The sequence below is a fragment of the Alosa pseudoharengus genome, unplaced genomic scaffold, assembly GCF_046254945.1.
Source record: "Alosa pseudoharengus isolate Yale_2024_CS ecotype anadromous, Long Island Sound unplaced genomic scaffold, YU_APseudo_1.1 YU_APseudo_1.1_scf_1, whole genome shotgun sequence".
Classification (NCBI taxonomy): domain Eukaryota; kingdom Metazoa; phylum Chordata; class Actinopteri; order Clupeiformes; family Clupeidae; genus Alosa; species Alosa pseudoharengus.
This window is the reverse complement of record NW_027468564.1, coordinates 56,131,462-56,141,974: the sequence shown is the minus strand read 5'-3', so window position 1 is coordinate 56,141,974 and position 10,513 is coordinate 56,131,462. Positions and strand designations below refer to the sequence as shown.

Genomic DNA, 10,513 nt, shown 5'->3' with positions numbered 1-10,513 from the left:
TGAAGCGAAAACTATCATTAACTTGTTCATTAACTGCTGCGTCTTCATCCATTGTTTCGTCCATGGTTTCGTCTCTTATCTAAATCTGACCAGAGTTGACTTTGGCGAAAAGCTGAAGGTGATTGCTGATAGGCTGTCCCAATCAGTGTTGCCTGCACAATCCAATCACGTTTGAGAGGGAAACAACAAATTGAGGGTTCCGAGATTTTTCTTTTTTTCTTTTTTTTAGAAGAAGTAGCCTAACGGGTACTCACGGTTATGGATAGAAATGTAGTGGAGTAAAGAGTACAATATTTGTCTCTCAAATGTACTTGAGTAAAGTCATGAGTACTCCCCAAAAATGATACTCAAGTAAAGTACAGATCCCTCAAAATTGTACTCAAGTACTGTACTCAAGTAAATGTACTCTGTTACTGTCCGGCTCTGGAAGTGAATACTGTCAGTCTGACACGGTCTAAAGTCTTGGCACTGGATTTCAACAATGAAAAGTGTGCTTTTATCAATGCAAATACACTTTTTGTGAAGGGTGCCAATACGTTTAACCGTGTCAGTTGACTGATTACGAGGGCCCCAAGGGGGAAGGGGGCCCTTGAAAAGTCTTGAATATTTTTTATTTTTCCTGAATATTTTCATTTACAAATTAAATGCCATTTTGAATGTAAGATGAAATGTAAAGTTAATTTGTAAAGTTTATTTGCTGAATAACTTGGTTGACTGACTGACTGAAATTTGTATAAAAATAGTGACGAAAATCTAAGGTTACACCCAACCTTTGTTGTAGTGCAAAATGGTTTATTTCACCTGCGGGATGATAGGTACTGTAGGTTATTCACTTTTTGTTACATTGATGAAGATGTTTTCGTATAATTTGCTTGTGTTTTGTCTACGTTTTGTCGATTTGCATGCGTTGTCATGAATTGCTCTTTGTTTGCACCCGTTGGGCCGCCTTTCTGTGTTGCTCTGATGAGATTGGCCCGTGTAAGTCACTTTGGATGAAAGCGTCTGCTGAATGAATACATGTAAATGTGGTCTGGATTGGCCCCAGCCGTGGCGCGTCTGACCGGGGTACCTGCACCGTACGCCGGCGACCCAGGTTCGATTCCCGCCCTGTGTTGCTTTTCGGATCCCACCCCGACTCTCTCTCCCACTCTCTTCCTGTCGTTCTCCACTGTCCTGTCTCATTAAAGGCATAAAAAGCCCCAAAAATATACCGGTACTTATTAAAATATATATACTGTACTGTACTCTGTACAGATTTTTTAACAGTGTGGAAAGATTTCAGTGGACTATTTCCACACAAATAGGAAGGCTGTGGTTCTATGTCTACTTTCATTTGAATTCGTGCATGCGGTCACATAGTCTCTGCAGGTACTGTAGTCACGTAGCTGTGAGTTAGAGGAATAGTGGCTAGATATACAGTCTCACACAAACACACACGCAACATACAGTCTCTTACATACACAAACACACACAATATCTCTTACATACACAAACACACACAATATCTCTTACATACACAAACACACACAATATCTCTTACATACACACACACACGTACAAGATATACAGTCTCTTACATACACAAACACACACAAGATATACAGTCTCACACACACACAAACACACACACAAGATATAGTCTCTTACATACTCAAACACACACACAAGATATACAGTCTCTTACACACACAAACACACATATACTGTACAGTCTCTTACATACACAAACACACACACAAGATATACTGTACAGTCTCTTACATACACAAACACACACACAAAATATACAGTCTCTTACATACACAAACACACACACAAGATAAGTCTCTTACACACACACACAAGATATACAGTCTCTTACATACAGTACACAAACACACACACAAATAGTAAGATATACAGTCTCTTACATACACAAACACACACACAAATAGTAAGGCTTTGTGCATACTAGGTTGGGCATGTAGTCATGTACTGTACTGTAGGTCTGACAGTTTCATGTTGATGCTGTCTATGTGAAGAGATCAAACTCCCAATAGACTTACTTAAAATAAAACAAATGTTGAATACCAGTGTAGTTTTTTATTAGCCTAGAAATGTAGACGCACCCTAGCAGCAGCAAATTACATTTGCTGCCAGGGCTAGTCTAGCAACTCTCCGTTGGCTTGTGAGCTCGAAAAATTAAACTTCTATCAGGCCAATCAAATCGTGTATAGAGTCGTTAGGCGGGCTTAAAGATGAACTGAACTGGAATTTGAAGTAAAGGTGATATAACAGATGTATTTTATTTCTTCTCATTGGTACAATGATTAAAATGGCTGAATTTATTAAAAGGGATAAAATTGTACGTTGAAAGTGGTGTTGTTGTTACACGGGCGCCGCCATGTTGGATTTCAACAATCGGCTAAGTCACTGGCATGGTAAGCTACTCTGCACTAGCACTAGCAGCCATAGCAGATAATGAGTCTGAGGCTAGCTTACATGGCTGAGGAAACTAACATTAGGCCTAGCTGAGTTACATATTGGCCATAAGCCATTTATCATAGGCTAGCCTACATCACAAAATCTCATACAAAATGAAACCAAACTAGTGAAACAAAGGCGAACACTTTAACAGGGGAAATTAATTTGGCATGAATCATACTGAACGCTATTTTGTCAATGAGCAGAAACACACACGACATTCAAACTATTGATAAGATGTGCACTATGGAAACTGGTCTGTAACTTTGGACGAATAAATGCCATTGACTTGCCATATCCTGACTTAAAAAACCCTTTTCTTGCTTACTTTATCGCAAACTCGGTGGAACAGCTTGTAGTCTTTTTCAATTCATAGAAAGGCGAGCCCACAGTCTATGTGCCATGGAGCCTAAGTTTCAACTTCGGCTTCGTTCATTCAATGCAGTCACTGGTCGCAATTACAAAGTCTGGGAAGGTTCGTTCAATCGTTTAAAGTTTTAAGTGCAGTAGCCTATCTGTCTCCTTTGGAATAATATCTCAAAGTAGCCTCAGGTGAGGTCCAGTGTTAGATAGGCTACCATACGATCCAACCTAGGAAAGGGCTAGCAGCTAACACCTTGGAAACACTCTTATGTCAAACTCCACAAGCTAGCACTCCGACCATAGAGAGTAAACCATGACTCCGACGATATCACAGATCGATAATAATGCTTTTACTAGCTGGTAACTAAACCACAGCGGGTCTGTAAACAGAATCCAATGTCCCTTTCTACTCACCCTGAAGCTTGTTCACCGTCTCAGGACAGATTGTTGATGCGAGGGAGTTTAACTCGCAGTACTGCTATCCAAGAGACTCGTGCAATATCAACATCCACAAGGTAAAAATCTGCAAACTCTCCACTAACGTTAGCCTAAAATAAACGGCAAACTCGTGTATCCTCCGTGTATCTGGGGTCAACTTGGGGTAACGAAGTTTTTAACAGTTTCAAGGGAGGGAGAGAGAGAGCCCGTGTGAGTTGCTGTTACTAGTGCCAGTAGTCCATACTGCGTTAGCCTACATTGACGTGACAATGCGTGTTATATAGCTTATTTGTATATGCACGTAGCCTTCGCATAGGCCTAATGTAGTGGTGGTGAGTGAGTATGCAGTTGTGTGGAGGATGTACAGTAGGCAATGTATGTGTGTGAGGGATGGAGGGAGACAGAGAGACAGCGTGCGTGTTGCTGTCTCAAGCGCCCCTCGTCCAGTTTTCTACATGACCTAGGCTAGGTCTACAGTAGCCTATGTTGTGCCGCACAAAATGTATCTATGTTGTACATTGCACAAAATGTATACCCCCCGAAATAAACACATACATAAATAAACACATTTTTCCCGTCACTTTGGCTTCCTTGAACATTTTCCCTACGTTTCGCCACTGCTTTGCAACAGATAGATTCCAGTGTCCATGCTCCGGCAGCGCCCACACAGTCATTTTCACCCAAATGATCCTACTGAAGGTTGAGCTGGAGCCTGAAACCCATCTAGTGGTAGTCAAGACACTACAGGCCTGTCCCTCACAGGCTCAAATTTGTAACCCATGCCATTAAAATTACAAATTTTCGTGTATACATAATATGCTGCAGCTGTTGCCTATTCATAAATATCAGCTGATGTCATAGACGTTCACAGACGTTCGATAAAACTCACCGCCGCCATATTGAGTACCTTGGTACCCACTGACAGTCTATGTATAGAACGCATTGGTTTGGGTACCAAGTCCGACTCCGAGCTCGCTCGTCAGCCGCTATACCTAAACAAAGATGCCTTCAATCTGTTGTGCTGTGGGATGTAGCAACAAAAAAGGGGACCAAACGTGTCATTTTATAGACTTCCCAAAGACGAGGATAGACGTCAACGATGGCTTGCAGGGATTAAAAGGGCAGAATGGACACCCACCGGTAGCAGTCGACTTTGCAGTGCACATTTTGTCTCTGGTGAGTAAGGATTTCATAACATAGCGAGCTAGCTACTGTCTATGGCTAGCTATCGCGAGCTATGCTAACCTAGATATTTGTATACATATGTTATAACATGACAAATGTTAAGCATTAAGAAGGAATTAAGACACTGTGTCTAACAGAAGCACAAGGTTAGAGTAGTAGCTCACTGTGGGCTTTACAATGTAGCTTTCTCAAACTAATGACACAAGCAACTAGTGTTAGTGTCCAGGCAGGACAATCTGTTTTCATCATGACAGCCTTATGCTTGTAGCCACTGTTCTGCATCAACTTTATGTGGTGAATACCATTCATTTGAATGACATTGGATATTTTTCTAGTAAGATATATATAATAGTGACTACTGTTGCTGCTCTGAAACAGTTGGGCTTACTATTCATAACCTAAATTCTGCCTTGTATTACCTTGTTTATTCATTCTGTAATGTCAGTTGTGCTTCCCACCTTTGTCTTGACAGGTGGGAAAAGCTCAAACCCTCTGTGCCCCGACTTTGTTCCAATCATATTGTGCAGCTTCACCCAGCTGAAATTGAGTCGTCTCGGGGACTGGCGGCTGTGCGCATTCACATAGAAAGGGTAATAGGTCTTGTAAGGAATAAGTACACCATTCTGCAGGGAACCATACCCTTATCACTGTGTTACGCATCTCCAGATGGACTCTGTCCACTGGACAAGATGGTGAGAGTGTGTTGTGCCCTATGTAATTTTTGTGCCCCTGTTGTTCCATCAGAGTGATGGCCTGTACATCTATGACTTCTGTCAATTACATAGTATATGTTTCTATCTATTAAAGAAAGTTTTGAGAACAGAGGATTAACGTGTAGTCAATTTGTCATTTTACTTAAATACCCATGTTGGGACAGAAGAAATCACATGGTAAGACAAAATCACTATTTACAGATTGCATTTCAAGTGGTAAGGTCCCAATATATCATCACAATAACATTAGACAACTTAAAATATAAAAAAAGTGCTTCATTTTTTCTGTATTTTCCTACATTCACAACATTTCCACACCTTAGGAATTCTAGTCAGCTGCAAGCAAGAAACATGAACCCTCTTTTGCACTGGGCATGTCCGTGCAGGACACGTTGTCTTTTTGTTCAACGGCAGCTAAGAGGGCATACATGAGGGCAGCTGCATGTGAACAAGCTTCACCCAGTCCCGCCTTGCAGGTGCAGTGGGCCACACGAATGGTCCCATCCTCATGGACCACGATCCATGGCTGTGTGGATGTTGTGTTGACAGCTTGAGAGTGGTTCACCTGAAGTGAGGAAGTAAGATAAATTAGTTTAGCAAGAATTTGCAATGTTAAGACATCTGATTTGTTTTAACATCCACTAAACAGAATACTGGAAATCCTGGGTAAGGACATGCCATCCACTACACAACAGATTATTGCCAAGCCTATCCTTGCACTGTTTACTTTTGCACTATTGAACTTAGGCTACTCTACCATAGCACTTTACCATGGTCAGTATCACAGGATCAGTCCCTATCAGGCCTTGTAATCACTTCAGTAATCAAATCAAATCGGTTGTTTGAATTTCCACTGGGGAGTCTAAAGTCTATCTATCTATTTCTACTCTTGAGAAAGTTGACAAGCTGCACATTGCTTGGGGTAGCAGCGACGCCTGTGCTTTTCTTCCCCAAAACATGAAAACGTCAACAACAACCATCCAAAACGTCATGTTTTGCATTAGGCTAAGCATGAATTAGGCGAAGTCTTCTAGTTTATGATATCATACTGTAGCTGTAGGATTGAGCGAGGCTCTGAAAGATGATACAACTCAATAGTGGAGTGCTCGCGTTGAAGTTGAAGTTACACTATTTTTTGTAAGACTTTTTTTTTTTTTTTAAAAGGTCGATGTGATAAACACGTTAACGTTGACAGCACTTTCAAGTAGTTTGCAGACCATGGTACTGATGCTTTAGCTTAGCCTCATTCTAGCTAACCTACAGTGACAAGCTAGCAGCTAAGAGTATCAGCTAGCCTACAGCTGAGGTAGATATCGGTGAGCAGCTGTTTACAAAGTTGATAAAAAAGAGTAGGCCTACTTACCCTTCCTTTGACGAGAAAGTGCTTCTTCTTGAAGAGACATATTTTCGGGTCAAGGACCCAGCCCGCAACAAAATACCTGTACGCCTCCGTGCTCTTAAAAGCTTTAAGCGATGCTCCGGTGTACGATGATGGATGATGTATGAGGTAAATGTAAATATCGTGGAAGTGGATGTCAGGCAGTGTGTTGGTGGACAAAACTGATTTAAAAAACTCTCCCGGTACTGTATACGGATCACACCCAATTTTCTCCTCGTATCTCCGATTTTCCTCGCTGTTTAGATGTGACAGACTCATGTTTAGGCGATAGTTAACGTCTGACAGCTGAGCTGACGGGGGAGGGGCATTGGAAGCCGCAAGTAGGTACTCAAAATGGCGCAGTTCTCACTGGGTACCTAGAGCGGATGACGTAACAATTAACAACGTGACGTGAGTGATAACTATGAATAGAACTTCTCAGGTCCTACCATGCCAGTGACGTCATTGAACCTGGCAGCGTTCTAATACTAACAAACGCAATTTTGGTGTTGCTTAAAAAAGGCTACGTATTGATTTTTTTAAATTATTTTTTTAGTGTCATTTATTTTTAATTGTCATAATCAACACATTATCAATGTTGATTCTTTCAGTTCAGTTCATCTTTAACATAATGATTGATGGCAGAGTTGCAACGGTTTGGCTTGAATTGCCTGCTACTTGAAAACAAACTAGTTGTACCGCAGAGCGTAAATATGACCGCCGCCCAGTCCAGCACATTTTTTCCACAAAAATAAATCACGCTGAAAGGCCTATATGATTCTAACTGTCTCACTAAATTGCATTATCCACACTCAATTCTCACTGATATCTGCTAGACAACAAGTACCAAAACATGATTAGTTCACAGATTTCACATGTAAAATTCCTTTTATACAACCCCACCTCCATCTTCATAATTCTGAGAAATTCTTGAATTGTGTGCATGTGTGCATGTACATGTTTATGTTATGCATGTGTGTGTGTGTGTGTGTGTGTGTGTGTGTGTGTGCGCGTGCTTGTGTGTGTGCCTGCGTATGTGCCTGTGCATGCAAGCGTACATATGTCTACTGTGTGAGTATGTGTTAGGGGTGTAACGGTACACAGAAGTCACGGTTCGGTTCATACCTCGGTTCGGACATCACGGTTCGGTACGAGTTCGGTACAATGGAGGGAAAAGCAAAACAAAAATGCAGAAAGCATTTTTTTTTGTACATGTCTCAGGCTGTACCACCTAGTGTCATACAGTCTCTTCCCTGAGCTATCTGCAACAGCCTGAAGTGTGTAAGATGTAGGCTAAACAGTACAATAAAGTACCCAGACTCCATCTGTAACTTGTAAACAAAATAAGACAATCAGCTATAAAACTGGGCCTACAGCATCTCTTATTTCTGAAAGTGCAAATTACATAGAAAAAATATTTTTAAAAATCCACTTAAGCAAGACCTTCAACATCTGTGTTTAGTTGTATATGGAAGGGTCTACAATTTGCCTCAATATTTTTTTTATTGTGTGTAAAGTAATAATCTAGCCTACTAACTGTGAAAATATCACACTATTTTCAGTCAACAGTTTAAAAAAAAAAAAAACGAAATTGCTCCTTTCATTTCATACACAGACTACAACTAGAAGTCACGTGACTTTGCCCTTTGACGTTAACTCACCGTAGCATGGTTTGTTTATTAGCCTGGTTAGCGTTGTCACTTTATTTTACTCTATGCACTTAACACTACCAGAACCTCATGTGAGAAGTTACAAGTTACCCCAACATAAAGGTAATTACCACGCGATTTACATAGCTTTCTGTCATTACGAAATAATTTAATTTAAGCCATAGGTTTTGGCCCTATTTGTATGTGTATCCAAAGGCTGCTGAAGCGCAGGGGAAGTTTTTTCCCCTCGTTTCAGTGATTGGTAGCCTACATCATCTGGGTGATGGCTTCGAATATGTGTAGCATTTTTTCCACTCACATACCCAACAACTGCTGAACAACGCCGACACACAGTTTCATCTTATCCACCACTCTTTCGCCTGTACTAACGTTACTGTAACTGAAGTTCTCAAACTTGCGATCTTAAAGAGACTAGCGGATCCTCTAACTCTTGTGGGTCTAACCTTAGTGCTGCTAATGACTGACTGACTCGACCGACGACCTGACAAAAAAACATAGGCGCCAATCAGAGCTTCAGAGCTAAGGCGAGGCTACAGATTAGCGTTAGGTGTCGCTAAAGAACTCGCGTAACTCTCGCTACTTAACAGTAATTGCGCATGACATTAATTAATCCGCACACGAGTTTTATGTATTTTTATACCGTGTATTCTCCGTGTAAATTCATGCACCGAACCGTGACGCCCGTACCTTTTCGGTTCAATACGAATACATGAACCGTTACACCCCTAGTATGTGTCATACGTATGATTACTGTGAATGTATGTGTGTGTGTGTGTATCTGTTTGTGCACATGTGTGCACATGAAATGGGTTAACATGACCCCTGGAGGCAAACATACAGAAAAAAATGGTCATCCTAGGCCCTACAGTTCTCAAGATATTCACAGAGAACTGTGTCTGCCCTACCCTCCTTTCGGGGGGTCCAGTCCAGCGGGGGGGCTACAGATCAAAACGAAAAATTACGGTTCCATGCTATCCATGTGGGGGTACATGCCCACCAAGTTTTGTGTACCCCGGTCTTTCAGTGTCCCGGGAATCCTTGTTGGTGTACGTCACTAAATGTACACATAAATTATTTTATTGTAAGGCCCCCCATGAACGAAAGTACACAAAACTTGGCATGCATTCGGAGGGTGTCATAATGATCCTACACTTTTAATTTTGTGCAGTTTTGACCTTGTCAGCCAGAGATATTGTGATGAAAACACCTAATTTTTAGCTTTTTAATTTTTAACTAGGTGGCGCTATACATGAAATAAGTGGTAATGGGATGGGTTGACATGCCCCCTTAAGACCAACATACATAAAAAAGGTGGACCTCCTAGGCCCTACGGTTCTCGAGATATTCACAGAAAACTGTCTCCGGCCACCTACAGGCCAGTTGGTGTATAGTAACATAAATTAATTTATTGTGTGGCCCCCCATGAACGGAATTCCACAAAATGTGGTGTGCATACAGAGGGTGTCATAAAGATCCTACACTTCCAATTTCGTGCAGTTTTGACTATGTTAGGTCACAGATACCTTCAATAACAACACCTCATTTTTACTTTTTTGTGTTTAACTAGGTGGCGCTATACATGAAATGAGTGGTTATGGAATGGGTTGACATGGCCCCTTGAGATCAACATACAAAAAAAAAATGGTCCTCCTAAACCCTACGGTTTTCAAGATATTCACAGAAAACTGTGTCTGCCCTACCTAGTGATGTGCCCAATAAAGCGAGGCTTCGGAGCTTGTGTCGAGCAGAAAGGGGCGTGCCAGATGAAGCCCCGGTTCGAGGCTTGTGTCGTTTCCATAAAAATCATGTGACTGATGACAAACGAGGCCTCGGTTTGTGAGTGTGACGTCTGAAGCTTCGTTTGGGACACACACCCACGTGACTGCTTCGGAATCTGACTCAAAAGCATTGCGCGAACCAGGGCACCCGCTCTAGTGTCGGAATGAGTTGTGTTGTATTGCAAGTCAGGCGAAATTTGTGGGTAGCCCTGTTTTATATAGGATGCTTTCTCTGTTTGGGAATTTACGTTCTTTTCTTTCCGGAAAATGTCCATAATCCATAATATCATGCACATAGAAATAAAGAAGAAATAGCCTAGGCCTAGCCTAAAGCTTTGCCATTTAGAACAATGACATTAAAACGTGTCTGTGTTGCAATCTTGTCTCAACTTCAATCATGTAATTTAAAAGCAATACAGGCTAATAATTTCTATGTAGGCTTAACAATAATGGCTGACATAATATTTTCCTTTTATTGAAAGTTTGATTCATGAAACGTCAATGTCGGGCCATATTGGTTTAATT

At 41.3% G+C, this 10,513-nt stretch overlaps 2 long non-coding RNA genes across 2 annotated transcripts; one reads left to right on the top strand and one right to left on the bottom strand.

Annotated features, from left to right (window-relative positions):
* Window positions 1-4,093: 4,093 nt before the first annotated feature.
* LOC143134035 (uncharacterized) lies at window positions 4,094-5,274 on the top strand. Its single transcript, XR_012988586.1, has 2 exons — window positions 4,094-4,440; window positions 4,922-5,274. It is a non-coding gene; the product is annotated as an uncharacterized LOC143134035 (long non-coding RNA).
* Window positions 5,275-5,276: 2 nt separating this feature from the next.
* On the bottom strand, window positions 5,277-6,970 carry LOC143134040 (uncharacterized). Its single transcript, XR_012988587.1, has 2 exons — window positions 6,526-6,970; window positions 5,277-5,727 (listed from the first exon to the last, which is right to left on the bottom strand). It is a non-coding gene; the product is annotated as an uncharacterized LOC143134040 (long non-coding RNA).
* Window positions 6,971-10,513: the final 3,543 nt, after the last annotated feature.